The sequence below is a fragment of the Schistocerca nitens genome, chromosome 3 (genome assembly GCF_023898315.1).
Source record: "Schistocerca nitens isolate TAMUIC-IGC-003100 chromosome 3, iqSchNite1.1, whole genome shotgun sequence".
Taxonomy (NCBI): domain Eukaryota; kingdom Metazoa; phylum Arthropoda; class Insecta; order Orthoptera; family Acrididae; genus Schistocerca; species Schistocerca nitens.
The window spans coordinates 982,466,227-982,492,871 of NC_064616.1; the positions used below are offsets into that span (position 1 = coordinate 982,466,227).

At 41.6% G+C, this 26,645-nt stretch overlaps 1 protein-coding gene across 1 annotated transcript in view; it reads right to left on the minus strand.

Annotated features, from left to right (window-relative positions):
• The window catches only part of LOC126249513 (homeobox protein SIX6-like), a gene marked incomplete at its 5' end in the record, with an annotated part of 369,292 nt that overhangs the window by 224,690 nt on the left and 117,957 nt on the right, over positions 1–26,645 (minus strand). The gene's annotated exons all lie outside the window — the stretch shown is intronic.

Below are 26,645 nucleotides of genomic sequence, written 5' to 3' on the forward strand. Positions count from 1 at the left end.
TGTTTCCCGAACAAGCATGTTTGTCCGCAGGAGCATTACAGCGTTCTTATTAACAACACAGAAACTGCAGTATCGGACTTGCTCTCGGGCTGAACATTTGCTTCACTCTTATTATATTCTGGCGAAGGTAATGAGACTGACTGTCTTCGGAACGTCGCGTAGTTTCGGCGAACTGATGCAGCTGGTAACCCGGTAACTTTATGTTAGTTTATGTTCCTTAGGACTTGTAGCGTAGTGTAAGTCAGCAAGTGGCATATTTATAAGCAGTGACCAGACGTACTGCTAAGTGATATTAATTTTTATTTCTTTCTTTTTCACTGCAGATCTGTTTCGGATAAACTGCCATTATCGAGTAACCTGAGGTACAATGTAGATGACATTATTTTCGTTATATATATGTATGTTATAGTGGAACACTGAGCACGGATTTCTACTTGAGTATGTATTGTCTATACGGACTGACATTCATATAACATCGTTAACAAGCGTATTTTAACTCTTTCTCTATTTGTCAGTTTAATGTAGTTATTAATCTGTAATTACAGTAATTTGACAGTTCTGGAGCTACGATGTTATATGTTTACAAAGTATAAGCACTGTTATACAGATGACACATACATTACTTGGTTGTGCGTGCATCTAAGGTTGCTGTAGGTCTGTAGTATTCTATTTTTATAGCGATCGTAAGCGCTGTTAATTTATAGGTGTTTATTGCGAAGGGGTTTCTTATTTGACCTGCATGCTTTTGTTAACTTCTATTTTTGATAAGTTTTCGTAAATTATGACATTCTCTTACGTATTGTATTGGCGCTCTGACATGTGTTTCCACAGTATGTGTACGAGCAACGATGTTAAGATTTTATTTTAGTGTGTGTTATCTTTGTCTGTGCACTGCACTTAGAATTATCCGTTTTCTTTTTCGAATATTTCAATAAAAATTGTTAAATAGTATTGGTGTTTAAGATCCGTCTGTTCGTTAAATGTGTCTCGTGGTTGGTTTCTTATGTGTACATAAATTTCAAATTTCTCGAGAATGGCCGTAGTAACACATTTCGGAATCTGACGAAGTACCTGCAATGCTTGTTCAGATGTATCTGTGTATAAAGAAAATAATGTCACTCACAGTGCACCGCAGGTCATTCGATAATGGCAGTTTAGCCGAAACAAATCTGCAATGAAAGTATAAGAAAAATTAATATCACACAGCAGCGAGTCTGGACGCTCCTTACAAAAACTTTCTATTAGTTTAACTCGAGGGGAAAGATAAAGAGATAATATACCTGAGTTTGACATTTTCCACAAACGTTTCCATTGGCCGCGACGGCATCTTCGCCTCACACTAGCCGACGCGGCTGTAGCAGATGGAGTGTCAAACGTCGTTCGCTTATACCACCTCGAGCGCGTAAGGGAGACGGCCTGTCACCTGATACCGGGGCCAGCACATGCTGCTGCATCTGATTCCATAACCCGTCCGGCCAGTAGGCGTCACCTGAACCGCACCTCCCAACCCTCAGTCGTCCTCTCGTTTTAGGACGTTCAGGCAGTGTCTCCCGCATTACTCCTCGGTTTACTTTTTTTAATCCCACATCTTGCACCATACAAGTAAAGTACTACTTTCATCTCTCACACTGTTTAATTTCTCTATTCGTAAATATTTCTCCATCTGCAGTTCACATTTGCATTTTGTAAACTTATGTTACGACGTTTTTTTTTTTCTTTTCTTTAACACGAAAGGCTGAAATTCTGCATGGAACCGCTATCTTGAATAAGTTACGGTAATTGAACAGTAGATACCTCTCGCGAACAAAGTACTGAACATTTTACTACTCACTCATAAGTTGATGAATCCAGTTTACAGAAATTAAGGAGAGCATAAGCAACTTGAAAAGCCATTAAGGTCTTCCAAGTGATACTACAGATATTTAGAAGCTCAACAAATTACATTTTATAAACAGCCCCCACAAAATTATCTGTGGGACCTAAAAATACAAGCAATTCCCACATAATTGAAAATAACTTGTATTTGGTTCAAATGGCTCTGAGCACTATGGGACTCAACTGCTGAGGTCATTAGTCCCCTAGAACTTAGAACTAGTTAAACCTAACTAACCTAAGGACATCACAAACAACCATGCCCGAGGCAGGATTCGAACCTGCGACCGTAGCGGTCTTGCGGTTCCAGACTGCAGCGCCTTTAACCGCACGGCCACTTCGGCCGGCTAACTTGTATTTGTACAAAAAGGAAGACATAACAGTTTTTGAACTATAGAGTAACTGCGTTGTTGATATAACATACAATATTTCTGCAAATATGCTTTTAGCGAGGATAAGCTCCTATATTGAAGATACTCCGGACGATGCTCAGTGTAGGCTTAGACCAACAATTGACAATACGTAAATTGTAATTATATGGATAGAAAACAAATGTAAAGTAATCAACATATACAAGCTATTTTCATAGATTAAAAAAATGCTTGACGGTATTAACAGTGAATATTTACAGGAATATATTAGAAAACATGGTATCTCCAACAAAAGAAATTTTATAAAATGGTGCAATTTAAGCTCAAAGTACAAAATAAAATTTGTGACCAAAATCTTTGAAGATTTCGAGATCAAAACGTGAGTCAAACCAGGGTGTTCATTATCTCCAGTTTTATTTGATACTATAATTAATGTAATAATTGATAAATTGAAATTATTAGAAAATGGGGCGCAGTTGAAAAACAAGACTAATATCTTGATGGACGCTGACAACATTGCTTTATTAGCTGACAACGAAAATGGATTAAAAGATCTCACACCACAATTACAATTTTAAACAAGACACGAGACTTTTTACGAATAAAAATAAAACAATGTAGTTCATCTTAATTCGCCATCTCCCAAATTAAAAACACAACTTTTGCAAAGACCAATGAATTTAGTGATCTTGGCACCAAGCTGGCTTCTAACAGTTCCACGAAACCTGTTATCGAATTACGAGTTCAAGAGGCTAACAGATTTTACTATGGCCTTAGCACAGTTCTCAAAAACAAGCTACTTTACGGGAAATCTGAATTGCATGTATGCAAATCATTACTGGTACAAATTTTTAACATACGGATATGAATCGTGGAGTTTGACAAGAGAAGGATTTGGCGGTGTTAGAGACAACTGTGATAAAGTTTAAAGAATATCGCTTAATTGTGAGTTTCGTCATTTGCACAATGTTCTAGGTAAGGTGACAAAAATAGGCAAAAGATTACAATGGACAGTACATGTCAATAGACCATCACCAAACAGGACCATAAAAAAGTGAAGGAACAGCTTCCCACTGGAAGCCGACTTCTTGGGGCACCCATCTGAACGATACTTGTTAATTGTCAAAGTGACTGAAAAAAATTAAAGCGGAATAGAAACTGGAGTAATGTTTGTGAGAAGCAATCAAAGTTGCTAGATATTGTTCATTTGTTCATCCTACAGCGATCAGCCTTCATAACTTGGAAAGCTAAATAACAATAATAGTAACTGTACAGTGAATGCCAGCTTCTAAACAATTGTCCAATCAAGGGAACAGTGTCTTGTTGTGGCTGTCTTTCTACGTGAGTAATTAAAACTATCATTCACGAACAGTAACTATAGATAGCATAAATATGTTGAAGGCAGAGCAATAAACCTCTCCTCGAATGAAGGTGGAGCTGAACCGATGGGCAAACCGATGAGCACAGTGGGTTATGAATATTTCCATTTGAGGTAATACGTCAGGCCTAAAAATCGAGGACACCTGAAAATGGGACGTCGTGGATGAAACACACACGTTCCGTTACGTTTCTTTGACATTTCCGTAAGTATGTTGTAGCTACAAACGATACACATCGTGTTACCGTAGTGTAACTGCGTAGCAATAAATAGAATTAATACGAAAGCAAATACCCGTCTCCTCTCTGCAACATCGTTAAAGATTTTATAATACCACTGAAGGAAAGCACCCATATCTTGTAACTTATCGAAATATTTATAGCACTAACTCGAATACATCATTGTTTTCCTGCGTTTCACGACCAATCGTGAATTGCATTAAGTCATGTTCCTAATCGGTGATAAAAAAGTTACTGAAAGATCGCATTCTTCGAGATGGATAGAGAGTTTTAAAAAAAAATCTCAGTCTCACTTGACTGTTTTGATGTTAAGGCCTGTATAAAATTCCAGTGTACCATAAACACACAAAGGAAAAAGCTCCAAAATAAAATGGCTAAAGTTTTATTCCGTTACGCAAAGTTAAATTAGCTTCCAATAGAAAGCATTTAAAAGGAAATACAATAAGGATTACTGAATGGATTACTGAATGGATGCGTTTCACGACCAGTCATGAATTGCATTAAGTCATGTTCCTAATCGGTCATAAAAAAATTACTGAAGGATCGCATTCTTCGAGATGGACAGAGTTTTTTCAAAAAAATGTCAGTCTCGCTTGATTGTTTTACTATTCAGGCCTGTATAAAATACCAATGTACCATAAACACAAAGGAAAAATCTCCAAAATAAAATGGCTAAAGTCTTATTCCGCAACGAAAAGTTAAATTAGCTTCCAATAAAAAGCATTTAAAAAGAAGTACAATAAGGATCACTGAATGGACTACATATAAACTGACACATAATGAACACAAGTAGCTCTTAGTGCTGAAATGAAAGGGTGAGGCTTTATTGGAGTCACGTAGTTGACTGGCTCGTACGTTTTCCGTTTTTTCGCTTAGGCTGAATTCCAGCAGCGAGTTGGTAACAGATATCTGTTCCGCGGTCGATTTGAGAGTCTGCGTTTCGCTGACAGACGTACTATGGATTTTCTTGGTGCGGCCCCACGAGCGCTGTGTACAAGCGCCACTCTCTCGCACGGACCCCTCTGTCAACTTTCCTTATTGGATTGCTGCCTCACGAACAATTGGATTACCTCTAATCAACCAGAAAATTAACTTCAATAACTTCGCTTTTGTATGCGTCAGGGTAAGAGAAAGAACTGCCAAAAAACTCATTTGTGATGTTTTCTCTATGGATTGGGTGTCCGCTGGGAGCTGAACGGAGGGTAAGGTTGAAATTCCGATAACGGTTTTCGGAGTGAGATAAAACCGCCATAGGGATTAACTAACCAAATACCTTCGTTGGCGGTTAATTATCGCACATGTCAGAACACTGTAGTGCAGCCATATCGTGATTCTTTTCCCCTTGACTTCCACTGGCAAAGTGCGTCAACACTTTTCAGAATATGGAGCAATTCCTTCTTTTTGAATTCCACAAAGTACGAACTTTGTAAGACGTTCCTCTCGAGCACGAAGGAACATTTCCGTCACAAGATTTTTCCTACTTTTCCTGAGCCCTGTACTATGAAGTGTTTTGCTAACTAACTTGAGGTTATTTTCTTTGAGAGAGCGCACTATCAGCGTCCGTGTTTGCTTGAAGAATGAATATATTTTGAGGAGTCCGCCTTGAAGGAAACACACTTTCTTGTTTCCCCATCTATACAGAAATATGTTTCGGTGTTGATACACAGTCATCTGCGGGTTTCCTGTCATTATATTCAACAACGCAGAAACACAGCCTCCAACAACAAAACTGTGGATGACAAACTGGGTTAAAATATCAGTGGTACTGCAGAAGACAGACAGCAACATGGAGAAACAACATGTGCTCTTAAGTGTAATATAGGGAACGCCACTGATTAAAGCGTAACATTACAGTAGTACGCATGAGTAAAGGGAGAAAAATTATAAAATATATTTCGCTCAAGACGGAATACTCGAAACATACTTATCGATTTGCTGCTGTTTACAGGAAATAATATTAGACGGTTTAAGAAAATGATCAGGACAATGACCGTAGGAAACAATTTCTCGTTGTTTTACGCTGTAGGAAGCTGATTTCTGAGCAAAATATATAAGTAATTGCATTCGCAATTAGCAGTAGTGAACAGAATCGTGTGAATGAATACAAGTAAACACTGTCTTCTGTAATTCACGTGATGTGACGCTGAACAGTGTTCAGATTCTCTTTTAAACATTAACTGACTTAAATGAGACCTGCCAGTAATAAAATACGGCAAGGTGCTGTGCGAGAGAAAACATTTCGTCCTCAGTTTTGTGACATTCTCTGCTGGATGAAGACCTCCACTAAACGTTTTTGTCTAGTTAGGTCTTAAGCTTAGGTGACGGAAAATATATATACATACTAAACTGTAATGGTTTCGACATTTGACCGCATGTCCTGTACAAGCATTTTTCATAAGATACCAAGTGAGTTAGAAGCGGGGCGGATGACATATTCTCAAGAGTTAATATTAAAGGAACTGGAAACCTTATCTTCCTTTAATACGTCGATGCCAAGTAAAAACTAAGGGACGAGAAGTCCACACGTAATTGTCTAGAAAGGGGAGAAGAAAGGGGAGATGCTTTTCTTTTATGAAGTATTACACAGAATGAGAGATATTTAATCTCACGCAGTCGAAATTCTGAATCGAGAACACACTATGGCTGGAGAATTGTCGAATCCCTCTATGAGTGGATATGCTGTGTTAGTAAGGGATCTGCTCTGGTAGGCAGGGACAGGAAGACGCAACGTCCGCTGCTTGATGCAGCCTGGCTAAGAGGCTTAGGGAAAATGAATGTCGTCAATCCCTTGTAACAACAGCTCGGTTGATGAATCATTCTGGCTACAAAATCAGTTGCCATTCTAGAGATCAGCTTTGTTACGGGCTTAGAGACATGCGTAGTAGTACGCAATAGGTGGTGCTTATACGCTAACCCGCAGCCGGCAGTATTGACAGGGGAAGCCGCTGTAACGAATGCTAGTTAAAAACTATCTTTCGAGTAGTGGTGTCCCTCCACGTTTTAGGTCGTACAAGAATGCCGAATGGAAACCCCAGTCTTCATCATACCGCTTCTGCTCTTTAAGCCTTGGACAACACATACCTCCTATCTAAACTATTCAAAAACTCCAGAATGAGATTTTCACTCTGCAGCGGAGGACGTGTGTGGCCTTAGGTTCAAGAGTAACAGGGGATGACAATAAAACAATAAACAACTTTAATACTTAATACAAACATGTCTAAAATATAAATCTGTTGTTAGGTAACATCCAAAATAGTGTAGCTCCGCGGTGCGCATTATAATAAGCTTGGATCCTCCTTGACATGCGAATAAGGTGGTCGAGGCTGGCCAAGCTTGTCCTGTCTTCTACGACGGCCCTTTTGAAGTCTTCCAGTGATTGAGGAGGATTCCCTGTGACGACGCATTATAAGTTTCAACTGACTCGAAGCATGCTCAATCGGGATCATGTCGGCAGATCCTACAGGCCATTCTATTCAGTAGATATGTACCTATTGGGCGATGGTGCTCACGAGGTGGGCGCGGTGTGCTCGTGCATTATCGTCTTCAAAGATGAACCCATCGCCGAAATGTTGACTGTAGCGATGGACAGGATAAAGGATTCTGGCTCGATACTGCAAAACGATGAAAATATCCTCGATAACGGTGGGAGGGATCTAATATCCGCACATAATGCCAGCCCAAAAACATGACTGAGCGAGCCATTTTACAGTGTTTGACGGAAAGCGCTTTGTGTAATACTACTACTTCCTCCCTTTCCTGTTCCAGTCACGATTGGTTCACGGGAAGAACGATTGCTGATAAGGCTCCGTGTCATCTCGAATCACTCAAATTTTACCTTCGTGGTCGTTTCGCAAAATATGCATAGAAGAAAGTAATATATTCGTTCATTCTTCTGGGAAAGTTCGCTCTCGGAAAGTTAACATTAAACTACATTGTGATCCAGAACGCCTCTCTTGTAGCATATCCAATTGACGTTGGGATAGCATCTCCGCAACGCTTTAGCGCTTACTAAATGAACATGGACGAAACACACTGCTCTTCTTTGGATCATCCTGCCCGGTACCTATCATAGACTGATGAGAAAATTTGAAGTACTGGTCGAATTAGGGTTTTGTAAGCTATTTCGTTTGTGGACGGATTACATTTCCTGTCGATTCTTCCAGCGAATCTCAGGATGGTATCTGCCTTGTCTGCTATTTGTTTGAAGTGGTCGTTCCACATTAAATCGCTCCGTGTGCATATCGCTAGGTATTTTATGGATGTGACTACCGTCAGTAATTGTTCCGCAGTCGTTTCATCACACCGTAATGGGTCCTTCTGCATATTTATGCGCAATACGTTGTATTTGTTTAGGTTGAGGGTCAGTTTCCATTCTCTGCAATAAGAAAAAAATTGGAAATTTGTGGTAAGTTCCTATGGGGCCAAACTGCTGAGGTCATCGCTCCCTAGGGTTACACACTACTTAATCTAACTTAAACTAACTTACACTAGGACAACACACACATACCCATGCCCGAGGGAGGACTCGAACCTCCGGCAGGGCGAGCTGCGCGAACTATGTCAAGGCGCCCTGGACCGCGCGGCTCTGCAATACGAGCAGATCCTCTGTAGGTGTTCTTGCATTTTGCTGTATACAACAGCACCATCCGCGAAAAAGTCTCATGGAACTTTCGTCGTTATCCACTTGCTCATTTCTATATATTGCCAAAAGTAATGGTGCTATGGCACGCCCTTGTACGATCGAAGATTTCTCTTAGTTGAGAATGATATGCTGTGTTCTGTATGCTAGAGAGTCTTCAATCCAGTCACACAGGTGATCGGATATTCCGTATGCTCGTACATTGTCTATGAGGCGGCACGGCGTAACTGAACGGCACGCCTTCAGTCGAGGAACACGGCATCTCCCTGTGCTCCGGTATCTCTTGCTTTCTGGTTCTCTTCAACGAACAGAGCGAGTTGAGTTTCGAACGATCGCTATTTCGGTACCTATGTTCATTCCTATAGAGGAGATTTTTTCGGTCTACAGAAAATACAGGATGTTTCCAAAAGAATGACCTTATTTCATAACTCCATATTTATTGCTAAAAACATGCTTCAAAAATGGCATACGTTGCAAAATACTCTCAAAATCCCAAATTTTTAGCTATGCTGTTACAAATGCTCTATGTATTCGCCAGCAGCAGCACGAACAACATCTAGACCATAGCTAAATTCGTCATTAACATTAGATAATGTATCTGTTTTTACAGAAGTTATGGTGGCTGTTATTCTGTTCTTCACTTCCTCTACGTCACGAGGTAAAGGGGAAACGAACACACTTTCCTTCACATATATCGCCTGGAGTGATGTCTGGAGGCCACAAGTCAGGACAGTGTCTCGGAGCCCTGTGCTCCCTACCCAGAGTTGACACATAGTGACGTAAGTTGTTGTGCCAGTGTGGTGGAGCCCCATCCTGAAGTCATCGGAGTGCTCCTAAAGTTGTGCGAAAAGCAAATTCAGCAGCATTTCAAGATAGCTCATTTCAGTCACTGTGTTTTCCTCAAAAATGAAGGGGCCGTGCACTTTTTCCCGAGAAATACCAAACAAAACGTTCACATTTCGTGAGTCTGCTGCGTGCTCAGTAATGTTATGAGGGATCTGGAGTCCGCATACGCGCACGTTATATCTGTTTACTTTACAACTAACAATGACTGTTGCCCCAGCACTGAAAATTAACCGTGGTGAAAAATGTACCGTCTTCCATGTCCTCTAGCGGGGCACTGCTGGAGTCAAGCAGTTTCCTTTTATCACCATCCCGGAGAGCTTGCACTAACTGTAGCCTGTGTGATTTATAGATCAAACGACGCCTTAAGACTCGCCAGACAGTCGTATGAGGCATTGCCAGCTCTCTGCTTGCGCGACGAGTAGACTTTCGACGACTCCGCTATAACGTAATACCGAATTCTTTCCACCACGTCACCAGAAGTGCGGGCAAGCACCCTCTCTCCTCAAATTGGCGATTCCAACGACGAACGTTTTTGGGTTTAGGCGGATCAATATCAAAACGCCGACGAAAAGCAGCTGGACTGAAATCATTGACTCACTCTTTGCAAACTGCAGCACACAAAACCCCTTCTGTTGACCGAACACCATCTTACTCCTAATCGACTGTAAGCTAAGAAGGCACGTTGACTGACATCTAGCTACGATTTTCTGAAATTTTAGATCACACCTAGTCAAAAAATACACATTTCATTGGCGGCACGTCCCATGTTCCGTAATTATTACAGTCCAAAATTAGGCCATTCTCATCTTTGAAATACCCTGTATTATAATAGCGAGCATAAAAAATGTTCCAGAAATGTATAACACATCTACGTTAGAGATATAGGTGTCTGTGCGCTTGTTCGACGACCCTTCTTGAAAACGGGAATGACACGTGTTTTGTTCCAATCATTAAGAGTCCTTCACCCCTCCTGCGACTTACGGTACACTGCAGCTAGAAAAGAAGCAAGTTATTTTGCACAGTCTATGTAGAATCGTGTTAGTATCCCGTCATCTCCAGTGGAATTTTCTCTGTTGAACGATTTCAGTTGCTTCTCTATACCCTGGTCACCTATTTAGATATCTTCCATTTTTACGTTCGTGTGACGATTTAGAGGAGGACTTGCAGTGCATTCTTCCTCAGTGAAACAGTTTTGGAAAATTTAGCATTTCGGCCTTCTCTATGCCATCCCCCGTTTCGATGCCGTTATGTCTATAGAGCGTCTGGACAGATGGCTTTGATCCTTTTACTGATTTAATGTAACACCAAAACTTCGATTGACAGAACTGTACTTTCGAATTCGTTGACAGCGTTACCCATAGCACTCCTTACACTAATTTTGGATTCACTCATCCTTTGTTTGTCTGTGAGGCTTAGGCTAAGGTGCAGTGAGTCAGATTGACAAATGCATTCATACCTGGCCTCTTCCACACTTCTCAGCGATGACCATCACGCGTCAGACAAAACCTATACTCGTCGGTGAAGCAAACCCGATGCCATTGATCGAGGTTCCAGTCCAAGTGTTCCCTTGACCACATCCCTCACGGTGCTGTGGTATTTGCACCGTTATTAGTAATGCCAAAAATATCGTATGGAGCTGGCTGGGTACTGTCTCGGTCGTCGCAGCCTTCCCAGTTGCCACCAAAAAAGAAGTTTGCGGCTTTATTGCATTCTCCTTGAGATACCTACCAGCCAAAGTTTGTAGGTATTGGTCATCAGCTGCTGTTTTTGACGCCATGCGACCACTACGTTGTAACTCTGTGAAATTTTGTGTCCTGCTATAGGTGCTGAATGAATGACGTTGCTGTGATGTACGCCAATTAGTGGCTACTTTCCCGTGTTGGCAACCTTCTTGTCGTCTAGTCAAACGCGTGCTTCGTCCCACTGACCTTTCGAGGCATGTTAGTATAGTGAATAGAGGACAACAGCAGCACCATCCCGCACACGATCATTTATATATTTATATTGAACTAGTACTCCTGAGAGAAGGTTCTTTACCGCGAAGGCACCAGTCTTGCATTGTTACAGGAGATCACATGTAGAGGGTGGGGGAGACACAGATAACACTAATAGTTTGAAACCCTTGAGTCGTGGGTTCTGAGGACTCAAAAGGATGAACTTTTTGAGTGTTGATAACCAGTGAACAGTTTGTCTGTGGCCCTATTTCATCTTCAAGCCAGTACTTGGTCAGATCCCAGAGCGTGCGGCCACAGTTGGCATATTTCAGTGCTCGGTTATCAAACGACTCGTCATAAACCTTTTACTTGTGTCCATTGCGTACCGAGACCTACAGCTAGTCACTTCAGTTTCATAAATAAGTGGACTGGACAAGAGATATTCGTAGATTCTAAATTGGGAGATTGAGTATTTGTGACAGAAGGCTTGTGGGCATTAGGCTTTTGTTACTACTTAAGTTTTATTTGGGCTTTTAAAATGGTTGACAATGATTTCGATACTACCCATACCACAGCTACTAAGATTAAAATTGGAGTTACGATTGATCTAAATCAGTAAAAATGAAATGATCGTGTGGCGCAATTAGCCGGAAGACGCCGTCTGAGGTATTCGGCTGTCAGGTGCAAGTCATTCTATTAGGCGCCACTCCGGCGACTTGCGACTCCGAAGAAGATGACACGAATGATGAGTACAACACAAATTGGGTTGTAAATAAATTCTCCGACCCGGCTGGAAATCGAACCTGGGGCCTCGCGATCTAGAGGCAGAGACTCTGACCACTAGACCACGGTTTTCTTTTCTTTTAATTCGTAGCTGCTATCCTTTACTATTTTTTTTCTCTTTCTCGTTTCAGAATAACAGCTGTTTCTTCTTACAATAATAAAACAATGATGCTCAGCCAGAAATAAAATTTTTATTTGGTCGTTTTAGGGAAAAATTGAACGACTAATAATAAAATTAGCTTCTTTGATAAAAGTGACAATTATTAACTTTAAAACCTCTTCTGCCTTATAATTACGTTCTAAAATAAAATTATTTTCTGAGCTAGACTAAAATTCCATTTTTGACAATAAACGTACCACATTCGTTACGTATGCTATTTAATACAGTCTTCTTTTGATCATAGATAGAAAATAACAAAAATTTACTACTGTGATATAGCTCAAAAAGATCATATAAACAAAAGGCGGATACATCATTTGCAAATTAACGTTTATATTCTTAATCGAAGCTTCTTGATCCCGTTATATGGGGTTGTTGGTCTTCTTTAAATGCTCTTTGGGTGAAATGCGTCATATACTTCTTGGGTTTTTGAGGTGAGATACAATGACTAGTAGGAATTTTTTACACCATTTCCTGTACATTTTGTTGGTGGTAAGTCTTTGATGTTGGTCTCTGGTATATAATTTGCAGTCTTATAGTGATGATGTTACATTATATGTAGCGCAATAGACGCAGTGCTCCGACAGCCAGGTGCAGTTGTTGTTTTTGGACTTGGGGAAACTGTTTATAATGGTAGTTGTATTTGGTTTATATTACTCGTACGTTCCGCTGATCTGTTTATTACTGTCAGTCTTTTTCGGGTTCAGTTCCGTATTTCTTTTTTGTTTGTGCTTGCTAACTGTCTACCACTTGACAGCTTGTGCATTGCGACGTGGCTCTCACTTCAATTTTTTGTAGTTTTTCGCCAGTGAGCACGACGCCGTTTACTGCATCCTACAAAATGAAGCGCAATTTTGTTGGGAGTATCGGGTTATTGATTTCTTGCCAGATATTTTGTGGCACAGCTTTTAATTATCTTTAATTTTCTGTTAATAACTAACGCAGTGTGTTGTGCTTGTACGTTTCGTAGTCCCAGTCTTACTTTTTGACGGTGTAGATGCGATCACGAGCTGCTGACATCAAAATCAGTATTAAGAAACGAAGAATTCGTTTATAAGAAGCAGTTCTTGTTCTGAAGCTACTTTCCAGATGACAGTCAGATTCTTTTTTAATGAAGATAAAGAGTATTTTGTTATTGCTGAGCCATCTTTTTGATAAAGGGATCGTCCAATAGTTCTTGTGTAGATTAACTATATTTATCATTACTTTCAGTTGTTTAAAAATTCTGACCTTAGATATAATAAGAGAGAAGTTGAGTTAGTCTAACGTGATCAGACCGTGAAATGTAGTCTGTTATTATTAAACACGTGTACGCTTTCTTAAGCCCTGCACCACCTAAATAGTTACATTAAGTGAATGTGTATCAGATAAAACTGATTGTTCATGATTATTTCTTAATGTTTTCCTTCTTTAAATAGAGTTTAAAAGTATTGAGGTAGTAACAAAACGATTAGAACAAAAATTATTTCATGCACTGAAGCGACAAATGTGTATAGTAAATAAACGCATTGGTGTAAATGGTTCACAAGAAACGACTGCTGCAAACTCACATGCTCATGAATAAACCCTGCTGCTTGCTTCCAGAAACCTTTCAAATGTTCCGAAAATTATGAAACTTTGTGGAAAATTTCTCCCCAAACCATATTCGGCATCTATCCCATATGTTATGATTACATCCAAGGAAGACCCTAAGTAAAACGAAAACAAAGGATTGTTCAAGAAGTTCTCACAGAAGGTCAACTGAATAAGTTCTGTGGAGAGGTCTTGCGCAGAAGACTGTATATTAAGACTTCGTCAGATTACTACAGCAAGAAATTTGGGTAACAAGTCGGAAATAGAATCATGCCCCGAAGAATAAGATTTGGGGCAACTTTACATGATCAACGAGAGTCGCACAAAGGTTTCTCTGCGAGACGTGTCAAGGCAACCGTCGTCCATCAATTTCTATGTCTTACTAGGTTCTGTAAACATTTTTTTTTAAATTTTGCCCGAAAAGCTTCCTAGAATTTGGTTAGAATGTTCTTCTCCGTCTAAAATGAGTATCTGAGTCATAAAAATCCCAAAAAAGGAGCATTTGGGATTAGTGGGATTGAAATCACAGTGGAATTCAAATCACACCAACGGCGATTGCCAGGATGTTTCTCCGTAAGGGGTACGACTGACGTCCTACCTCACCCATGTTCAAGTTGGTGCTCTGTACCTAATGATGTCTTCATTACAGGACGTTAAGCCCTGATCTCCGTTTCTTTCTAGCCTTGTGGAGCGGAAGCCCATAGAAAGTCTGCAGGGCGAACCAGTCTACCGAGCGTTTCTGCGCCTAGAGGCAGCTTTCTCTTCATGACAGTCTACCAAAAGTGCAGCCACGTAAAGAAGTACTGTACCGATTAGGACAATCTGTGACGTTCTTTCTCCTGTTCTTCTCGTGTAATTTTCCCTGCCGCCGTGCACGTGCTACAGGTTATGTGACTTCACCGTTGGAGAAAGGATGTAATTTATTGGTGAATCTGGATTAACCTTTTGCCCTTTACAATTGGAAAATTGTTTAGGTTATGGCCGACATTCTCGCGAGCAAGCGTAGCACCCTTGCCACGGACTGTGAGCAATACGCAGTGTGTTTATAGATCTTACCTCTCAATTGCTTCCTTGCATCGCATTCAGAATTTCGAAAGTAAAAGATATTAGGATAACAGTTCATACTGATTAAAACGATCACAATGATCAAAAGTATTCGGAAACCTACTTGTAGACATTAATATGGGTTGTCCACACTTCGCCATTATGACTGCTCCAACTCGTCCGAGTACACATTAAATGAGGTGCCAAAATGTCTGTGGATGGATGGCAGCCAACTCTTCCCCGAGAGCCGAAACCAGAGAAGGTAGTGATGTTACAGTCCGGAGCGAAATCGACGTCCTAATTCACCCCAAAGGTGTTCCATTGAGTTCAGGTCGGGACTTCGGGCAGGCCAGCCTATTTCTGGTATGCTATTGTGAACAAACCATTGTCTCACAGATGCTGCTTTATGACAGGGTGAACTGTCATATTGATACAATCGTCGTCTCCTAACTGTCCCTCTACTGTAAGCAGTACACAATGCTGCAAAACTTTGTCGATATCCTTCCGCATTTAGTGTTTTCTTAAGCTCAATTAGTGGATCACAACCTGATCTCGAAAAACAGCCCCATTCCGTAGCATCACATCCTCCGTACTTCACTGTTGACACTACACTTAATAGCAGGTAACGTTCTCCAGGAATCGCTCAAACCCCAAACCTCTTCATCGGATTGCGACAGGGTATGGCGTGATTCACCACTCCAAATTACTTTTTTTCAGTCATCCATTATGAAATGCCGTCGCTCTTTACGCCAGCTCGTGTTGCTTAGCACTGACTACACAGATGTGTGGCTTATGAGCAGCTGCCCTACCATTGTACGTCATTATTTATAACTCCCTACGCTCAGTCATTGTCGTAGCTGGACTGCTGGTGGCATTCCTTCCGCTGATTTAATGCAATTTTTAACAACCACCTTGTGCAATGCTTGACGATCCCTGTCCGTCAGTACGTGACTTCTTGTTGCTCTGGGTTTAGTTGTGGTTGTTGATTAACAATCACGTCACCAACAGTCGACACGGTCAGCTTTAGAAGGGTTGGGATGTGAGTTCTCCATTCTGCTGTTACTACTCCTTAACTGACAACACACTACTTTTATACACTCGGGTTTGCCTGTCTGGGGCCGTACAGTGGTCAATTCCTCATTTCATATTGTATGCGAGTCATCAGATCGTCGCTCCAAATAATGTACTTTAGATTCCACAGAGAAGATACGGTTTATTGTCATTTTCACAACCCTCGGGTAGTACATTTTCAGGGCGATGAAGATCGTTGGTTAGAGAGGTGGATCTGAGGCAAGGTGGTAGGCGTCAGGCCTCGTGAGGGCTCGTGACCAGCCGTTCAAAAGTGCAATATGCTGAAAACGTTTATATTTTTATATATTTCAATTTCCAAGTTTCTCAGTTAACCTTCAAAAATTAAAATAACATGAAAGCTAGGAGTCAGGGCAATGACAAGAAATTCTAGAACGGCACGAGTTATGGTTCAAATGGCTCTGAGCACTATGCGACTTAACTTCTGAAGTCAGCAGTCGCCTAGAACTTAGAACTAATTAAACCTAATTAACCTAAGGACATCACACACATCCATGTCCGAGGCAGGATTCGAACCTGCGACCCTAGCGGTCACTCGGTTCCAGACTGTAGCGCCCAGAACCGCACGGCTACTCCGGCCGGCGGCACAAGTTATGTTTTACACGGGATGTTGTCTGAGGGTTAGCTCGCGTCGATGGACTTGCTACTTGGTCGGCTGCACAAAATATTCCAGCCAGTAAAAGACTGACCACTATCGAAAACAATCTTGACACTGTTCGTGGGTCCACAGCGAGGACCGCAAAACTGTAGGAAAAGGGTAGGTCACTGTACATAGAAAAATCGGACAGAATGATTGACTTTTGCGAACGTAGACGGATCTGACAATAAGATGCCACACGCTCGTCTAATCATAGCCTGCTGACCATGTCGACAATCGCAGTGCACGCTTCGATTTTAAATTACGAAGTATCAAAGTTGTAAAAAATTATCGCTATTATACCTCTTAAATCATCTGCGTGAAAAATGTACTTACCAAAATAATGACCAAATGCTTTTCAAAAGACTGTAAGAAGGTAGCAAAGCCAGAAGACAGTAACGATATACAGAGGACTGATGCATGGTGCAGTTGACCCAGAAGTATACGGCACGCACGGGAAAAGCAATCCACTACTGTACACCCAAGTGGCAAAGGCTATGGGATAGTGATAGGCACATATAAAGATGGCCGTAGCAACGCGTACGCAAGGGCATTGTATTGACGCTGTCTTTTATACTCAGGTGATTATGGCCGAAAGACCGAAGTTAACAGACTTTGAAAGCAGAATGGCAGTTGGAGCTAGAAGCATGGGATATTCCATTTGGGAAATCGTTGTTGTTGTTGTGGTCTTCAGTCCTGAGACTGGTTTGATGCAGCTCTCCATGCTACTCTATCCTCTGCAAGCTTCTTCATCTCCCAGTACCTACTGCAACCTACATCCTTCTGAATCTGCTTAGTGTGTTCATCTCTTGGTCTCCCTCTACGATTTTTACCCTCCACGCTGCCCTCCAATGCTAAATTTGTGATCCCTTGATGCCTCAAAACATGTCCTACCAACCGATCCCTTCTTCTAGTCAAGTTGTGCCACAAACTTCTCTTCTCCCCAATCCTATTCAATACCTTCTCATTAGTTACGTGATCTACCCACCTTATCTTCAGCATTCTTCTGTAGCACCACATTTCGAAAGCTTCTAATCTCTTCTTGTCCAAACTAGTTATAGTCCATGTTTCACTTCCATACATGGCTACACTCATTACAAATACTTTCAGAAATGACTTCCTGACACTTAAATCTATACTCGATATTAACAAATTTCTCTTCTTCAGAAACGATTTCCTTGCTATTGCCAGTCTACATATTATATCCTCTCTACTTCGACCATCATCAGTTATTTTACTCCATAAATAGCAAAACTCCTTTACTACTTTAAGTGTCTCATTTCCTAATCTAATTCCCTCAGCATCACCCGATTTAATTTGACTACATTCCATTATCCTCGTTTTGCTTTTGTTGATGTTCATCTTATATCCTCCTTTCAAGACACTGTCCATTCCGTTCAACTGCTCTTCCAAGCCCTTTGCTGTCTCTGACAGAATTATAATGTCATCGGCGGACCTCAAAGTTTTTACTTCTTCTCCATGAATTTTAATACCTACTCCGAATTTTTCTTTTGTTTCCTTTACTGTTTGCTCAATATACAGATTGAATAACATCGGGGAGAGGCTACAGCCCTGTCTCACTCCTTTCCCAACCACTACTTCCCTTTCATGCCCCTCGACTCTTATAACTGCCATCTGGTTTCTGTACAAATTGTAAATAGCCTTTCGCTCCCTGTATTTTACCCCTGCCACCTTCAGAATTTGAAAGAGAGTATTCCAGTTAAAATTGTCAAAAGCTTTCTCTAAGTCTACAAATGCTAGAAACGTAGGTTTGCCTTTTCTTAATCTCTCTTCTAAGATAAGTCGTAAGGTTAGTATTGCCTCACGTGTTCCAACATTTCTACGGAATCCAAACTGATCTTCCCCGAGGTCCGCTTCTGCCAGCTTTTCCATTCGTCTGTAAAGAATTCGCGTTAGTATTTTGCAGCTGTGACTTATTAAACTGATAGTTCGGTAATTTTCACATCTGTCAACACCTGCTTTCTTTGGAATTGGAATTATTATATTCTTCTTGAAGTCTGAGGGTATTTCGCCTGTCTCATACATCTTGCTCACCAGATGGTAGAGTTTTGTCAGGACTGGCTCTCCCAAGGCCATCAGTAGTTCTAATCGAATGTTGTCTACTCCCGGGGCCTTGTTTCGACTCAGGTCTTTCAGTGCTCTGTCAAACTCTTCACGCAGTATCTTACATCCCATTTCGTCTTCATCTACATCCTCTTCCATTTCCATAATATTGTCCTCAAGTACATCGCCCTTGTATAAACCCTCTATATACTCCTTCCACCTTTCTGCCTTCCCTTCTTTGCTTAGAACTGGGTTGCCATCTGAGCTCTTGATATTTATATAAGTGGTTCGCTTCTCTCCAAAGGTCTCTTTAATTTTCCTGTAGGCAGTATCTATCTTACCCCTAGTGAGACAGGCCTCTACATCCTTACATTTGTCCTCTAGCCTTCCCTGCTTAGCCATTTTGCACTTCCTGTCGATCTCATTTTTGAGACGTTTGTATTCCTTTTTGCCTGCTTCATTTACTGCATTTTTATATTTTCTCCTTTCATCAATTAAATTCAATATTTCTTGTGTTACCCAAGGATTTCTATTAGCCCTCGTCTTTTTACCTACTTGATCGTCTGCTGCCTTCACTACTTCATCCCTCAGAGCTACCCATTTTTCTTCTACTGTATTTCTTTCCCCCATTCCTGTCAATTGTTCCCTTATGCTCGCCCTGAAACTCTCTACAAGCTCTGGTTCTTTCAGTTTATCCAGGTCCCATCTCCTTAAATTCCCACCTTTTTGCAGTTTCTTCAGTTTCAATCTGCAGTTCATAACCAATAGATTGTGGTCAGAATCCACATCTGCCCCTGGAAATGTCTTACAATCTAAAACCTGGTTCCTAAATCTCTGTCTTGCCATTATATAATCTATCTGATACCTTTTAGTATCTCCAGGATTCTTCCAGGTATACAACCTTCTTTTATGATTCTTGAACCATGTGTTAGATATGATTAAGTTATGCTCTCTGCAAAATTCTACAAGGCGGCTTCCTCTTTCATTTCTTCCCCCCAATCCATATTCACCTACTATGTTTCCTTCTCTCCCTTTTCCTACTGACGAATTCCAGTCACCCATGACTATTAAATTTTCGTCTCCCTTCACTACCCGAATAATTTCTTTTATCCCGTCATACATTACATCAATTTATTCATCATCTGCAGAGCTAGTTGGCATACAAACGTGTACTACTGTAGTAGGCGTGGGCTTTGTGTCTATCTTGGCCACAATAATGAGTTCACTATGTTGTTTGTAGTAGCTAACCCGCACTCCTATTTTTTTATTCATTATTAAACCTACTCCTGCATTACCCCTATTTGATTTTGTATTTATAGCCCTGTAATCACCTGACCAAAAGTCTTGTTCCTCCTGCCACCGAACTTCACTAATTCCCACTATACCTATCTTTAACCTATCCATTTCCATTTTTAAATTTTCTAATCTACCTGCCCGATTAAGGGATCTGACATTCCACGCTACGATCCGTAGAACGCCAGTTTTCTTTCTCCTGATAACGACGCCCTCTTGAGTAGTCCCCGCCCGGAGATCCGAATGGGGGACTATTTTACCTCCGGAATATTTTACCCAAGAGGACGCCATCATCATTTAATCATACAGTAAAGCTGCATGTCCTCGGGAAAAATTACGGCTGTAGTTTCCCCTTGCTTTCAGCCGTTCGCAGTAGCAGCACAGCAAGGCCGTTTTAGTTAATGTTACAAGGCCAGATCAGTCAATCATCCAGACTGTTGCCCCTGCAACTACTGAAAAGGCTGCTGCCCCTCTTCAGGAACCACACGTTTGTCTGGCCTCTCAACAGATACCCCTCCGTTGTGGTTGCACCTACGGTACGGCCATCTGTATCGCTGAGGCACGCAAGCCTCCCCACCAACGGCAAGGTCCATGGTTCATGGAGGGGGGGGGGGGGGGGGAATCGTTATGGAATTCAATATTCCGAGATCCATACTGTGAATGGTGTGACGAGAATACCAACTTTCAGGCATTACGCCTCACTACGGACAACGCAGTGGCCGACGGGTTTAACTTAACGACAGAGAGCAGCGGCGTTTGCGTTGAGCTGTCAATGCTGCCAGACAAGTAACATTGAGTGAAATAATCGTTGAAAGCAATGTGGGACGTAACACGAACGTATCCTTTGGGACTGTGTGGAGAATGGGCAGCCGACCAATACGAGTGCTTCTGCTAAGTACACGGCGCCTCTCCTGGGCTGGTGACCATCAGTCGGACCCTAGGCGACTGGAAAACGATCACCTGGTCAGATGAGTCCCGATTTCACTTGATAAGAGCTCAAAATAGAGTACGAGTGCGGCACATACCTCAAGAAGCCGAGGACACAGGTTGTCAACAAGGCACTGCGCAAGCTCGTGGTGGTGGCTTATTAATGGTGTGGGCTGTGTTTACGTGGATCTGTGACTGTAAATGTATATGTTCGGTTACTTGGGAACCAATTCTGGAGCATTCGAGCGAATGATTTGGCCACCCAGATCACCCGACACGAATCCAGGACAGAATCGAAAGGTCAGTTTGTGCACAAAATCCTGCAGTTATGGATGGCTACAAAGGCAGCATGGCTCAGTATTCCTGCAGGGGCTTCCAACGACTTGTCGAGCCCGTGCCCTGTCGAGCGCTACAGCACGTCCGGCAAAAGGAGGTCCGACACGATATTGGGAGGTATTTTGGAAATTTGTAGTAAGGTCTGCTGAGGTCGTCGGTCCCTAAGCTTACACAATAGTTAATATAACTCAAACTAACTTACGCTAAGGACAACAGACACACCCATGCCCGAAGGAGGACTCGAACCTCCGACGGGGAAGCCGGGCGGACCGTGACAAGGCGCCTCAGACCGCGAGGCGTATTGGGAGGTATGCGATGGCTTCTCTCACCTCAGTGTACAACAGTAACTACCGTAAAATATCTACGAGTATCTATACTGAGCGACCTTAGGTGGAATGACTACATAAAACAAATAGTAGGAAAAGTAGATTCACAGGAAGAATCTAAAGGAAATTTAATGCATCCAATTAAGAAGTGGCTTACAAGGAGCTTCTTGAGTATTGTTCATCCATCTGGGACCCTTATCAGGTAGAACTGTAGAAGAGATAGAGAAGATCGTTCCGTCATGGTTCAAAATGGTTCAAATGGCTCTGAGCACTATGCGACTTAACTTCTGAGGTCATTAGTCGCCTAGAACTTAGAACTAATTAAACCTAACTAACCTAAGGACATCACACAGATCCATGCCCGAGGCAGGATTCGAACCTGCGACCGTAGCGGTCACGCGGTTCCAGAGTGAAGCGCCTTTAACCGCACGGCCACACCGGCCGGCTCGTTCCGTCATGGGATCTTTTAGTCGGCGCTAGAGCGTTACAGAGATGTACAGTGGCAGACGCTTCGAGAGAGGCGTTGTGCATCAGGAAACTGCCTGCTATCAAAATTTCGAAGATGTGCTTTCCGAGAAGAGTCGGACAATATATTACTTCATCCCACATATGGCTCGTGAAGTGACAACAACAAGAAATTAGAGATAATGCAGAGGCTTACCGACAATCATTCTTTCCACGCGCCATTCGCGATTGTAACAGGGAAGGAGGGATCGTCAGGTGGCTTGCGGAGTATTGATGTAGATGTAGAAATGTATTACTCAGACTTTCTCATCTTCACCTCACTGATTATCTCAATGAATCCGAGCTATCATCTCCGTCTTTTCACCCTAATTAGTGTTTTCTCCGGTTTCCCTAACTTAATTCGTGCGAATATTAAGATGGTTTCTTTTTAAGAACACGAGATTCTACCGGAAACGATCACTGTAACAACACGCCAAGACTGGCCTGCTGCACTGCGCAAGCATTCGCCGTCGCCTACAAGGTTTCGCTATTTCAGATTAACACTGGTAATTTGAAGAACATTTAGGGTGTTAGCCAATAGGCCCTCCGTTAGAAATTTATGGGCGTTATCTCAGTAACAGTTATTCTGACTGGCTCTATCATTGTGCTTGTAACTGCACTTCTCTGCAGGGTGACTATTTAATACACACCCTATTATCCTCCTATGGTGTTCCGTGGTGTATTAGTCCAGTTGAGAACACTTTCTGATTATTGTGCTTTGCGAATATATGAGTAATGCAAACTTAAGTGACTGAGGAAGAAGCGCTTAACGTCCCGCGACATCGAGGTCATTAGAGGACTGAGGACGAACCATCACAGGAGATCGGGGTATGCAGGCAAACGTCAGCGGTCGTGCCAAAACATATCGTGTGGAGAGGAGAGTGACAGGAAAAGCACGACCTGTTCTTTAATGCACACGATACCATTTCATAAATTAAGATACGAATAAAAAGAAGAAAAGAGTTGGACCGCAAACTAAGACTGGTCAAAAATGGGGAAGGTAACCCGCATTTTACATTACATCGGAACTAACCAAGCATTTGCTGTAAGTGATTTTGGGAATCGTCGGGAAAGCTAAATCCTTACTGTCAGACAGAGAACAGAAGCCCAAGAGTCCAGGGTCTTAACCTCTCTTGGTATTGCTGAGAACACCTGCGCCTATAGGCTTGAAAATGACATGTTAAAAGTGTACTGTTCTGCGGGAGGAAAAGCGTTGAAATTCCCAACAGTCCATTTTGGTTGAGGTGTCCCACGAGTAGCCTCTTTCACTTCAGTCCAATGTCCGGTGCCTCCAAAACCATTTTCTGCACCAATTCTTCCACAGATGAGATCAAGATCCAGCTCTAAAGTTGAGAAAATACTAAAATCTTGTCTCATCTCTCAATTTACAAAGTGTTGGAATGAGGTATTTCCATTTTACTTTTGTTGCTCGGAGTGGGACGGGGTTATAATCTAACTCCGAATTTATTAGATCTGTACATTGGACAAGAGATATAGGAAACTAGGGAGGAATTTTAAACAGAAATTTAATTTGAAGGAGAAAAAATAATCGTTTGCTGGCGACACAGTAGTTCTGCTAGAAATAGCAAAGAACTTCGAAAATCACTCGAATGAAATGGATAATTTCTTGAATAATGGCTGTAAGATGAACATAAAAATAAGGTGATCAAAGGAAATGAAGCTTGGCCAAATTAAGTTGGGTGATGGTGAGGGAATTCTGTTAGTAAATGAGACGCTAAAAGTAGTAGACCTGATTTCCTTCTTAGCTACAAAATAATTGACGAAAATGTAAAATGTAGACTAGCAACAGTGAGATAAGCTTTCCTGAATCACAGATGTGTTAACATCTAACATAAATTTGAATGCCAAGAATTCTTTCACGAAAGTATTTGACTTTTAACCTTACATGGCAGTAGAGCGTGGCCGCTAAACACTATAAACAATAAGAGACTGAAAGAATGTGATATACAGTAACGCAAAAGAATACTGAAGTTTAGGTAAGTAGATCAGATAATAATTAAGGAGAACTGAATCCATTTGAGAGAAAAGTAAATATATCCTATAAATCGACAAAAACAGTAGGTTGGTAGGACACTTACTAATGGATCTACTAATACTTTATTTGATTTGGGAGAGCAGAGAATAAGGTTAATATTGTAGACAAGGACGAAAGTTCGACTACGAAAGCAGTTTTAAATGGGTATAGGTTGAAGTAGTCTATCGCAGGTGACTGCATCAGACCAGTCTTCAGACAGATGACCACAACAAATATTATCATTTGTCCCTGTAGTGTAACCAGAGTCCTAAGTTGCCTTTGTTGATCAATGTCAAACGAAGAAGTGACTATACACTCAAATACGCACTAGGTCTGAAAGGGCTACTGCTTCGGTGCGTATCCTTAGAGAACTAAAAGCGAGAAGATTTCATTGAACCCGGAAACTAAATATTATCTACCAGTTTGTCAGTATATTGCCTTTATGTACAGTCCATTAATGAATAAAGGTCAGTCATGTATTCGTTCCATTCTGACTAGACTGGAAAAAAGAAAAGTCGTATATTGGCTGGGAGAACCCCGAAGTGATGTTCAGCCGCCTAATTGGAAGGGTTTTTCTCACAGCGGCATACTTACAGCTATTTCGGAAAGTGTAAGTGCTTTGTCTTCAGTGTATTTGTCTGGTATAGCTGTTGATGACGACGAGAGACACCCTCGGTGTAGGTACACAGCCTTTGCCTGGAATGGCACCAAATGCGTCATCCCCACCCGACGAACGGGTCACCATCAACGTGTCAGCTGTCCTTACTACATGAGACACTGCGGAGGGGTTTGGAATTTAATCCAGGCCATTGGACCTAAGACTGGTGACACAAACGTTAAGCCACCAGTCGTCCTCTCTTTGAGGGACAAATAACGGTGCTGAAAATTTATTCTGCCACCAAGATTCGAGCAGGCTACTTCTGAATCTAATGCCACCGCAAAAGCAGCTTAAACAACCTCGGCTACATAGGCGTGTACTAAAACAGAAGACAGAATTAAAACCGAAATTCTCAATTGTTTTAACAAGAACGATTTGGCTTTCACGTCTCTCGACGTTGAGGGCATCAGTGATGGAAGACAGACTTGGCCAGGGAAAGGAAATTAGCTGTGCTCGTTCAAAGGAACCATTCCGGCATTCGCGTTAATCGATTTAAGGAAGTCAAGAAAAACCTAAATCCGGAAGACAACACGGGGTCTGAACCCCCGGCGTCCCGAAAGCGAGCCCATTGTCAGTACTGTGTGACCTTCCTGAGTAATATTTTTCAGAGAGAGCCCCACAGGAGTTCGCATTATCCACATTTATGGTCGTATCATAGGCGCAAAACTGAGTTATGGGAGTGCACAATCACTTTAGTACAGGCGAGGTCAACGGTCATGGCGGGGTACGTTTTACATTCTATATTGAATGAGTGACAGGACTGTCTACTCTTGCAGCTGCAGTATATTAAAGAATGCGGCTACAAAATGTTTGACCAGATATGAAGATCAACTGGACTCGCATTCGGAAGGGCAAGAACAGAATACTTGTTTCGGCCACCGACACGTAGCTTTTCCACGGTTTCTTCGATTCCTTAAAAGAAAGGTCATAATGACCGCTTGATAATGACACGAATGATTTCGTACACTGTCGTTCCCTAACACGTACGGAGTGAGGTGGCATAGTGTTTATCACACTGGACTCGCATTCGGGAGGACAATTGTTCAAATCCACGTCCGACCATCCTGATCTACGTTTATCGCGATTATCCTAAATCGCTCCAGGCAAATGCTGGAATGGTTCCTTTGGAAGGGAACAGCTGATTTTCTTCTCCATCACTGACACGGTCTGAGCTTGTGCTCCGTCTCTAATGACTTCGTCGTTTGACAAAACGCTGTGGTAGTACTTTTATTTATCCGTAGATCTCCTTTTTATAAGTACATGTCTTGCTATTACAAATTAAGAACAACAAAAATAAAGTAATTCACATAAACAGATGTTTATGGACTACAGGCCTGGAATGGCAAGGATATTACAGGTACTCGGTCGTGGCGTTGTAGTAGGAACCATGTAAAATTATCCTGACATAATTTAGGGTAACAAAGGAAAACACTAAACAGGATGGCCGGATGAAGGTTGGAGCCTCCACAGGTTACCCTCTTTACACAGTGCTGCCTCATCTGGTTTACCCCGAGTGTACAACACTGTTTTACAGGTAAGTTATTTAATAATGATAAAAGGCTAATGCTACACTGTTTATTCATTCTTGACTCTAAATCTTTGTACAAACTACACGCGCTATGCACACATTGTTTCATAGGACTACATACATTACACACACTATCACCTGATGTCAGGACCAATTCTTGCACCACAACTTCCCATTTGCTAGCTTGAAAAACTGTGCCAACATCCCTCGATAACGGGTGACATGTTAAGCTCAGAAATACAACAAGGTGTTAGTATCATAAGTTGCATAGCTTCGGGAATAATTTTTTCCAGAAAATGAAAAAAATATACAGTACGAAATTGTTATTTGGAATGTTAGATGTTTTACTTATAGTTATTATTATTTGTGTCACTTTTTTTTTACCAAACCTCTAAGTAATCCTTCAATGA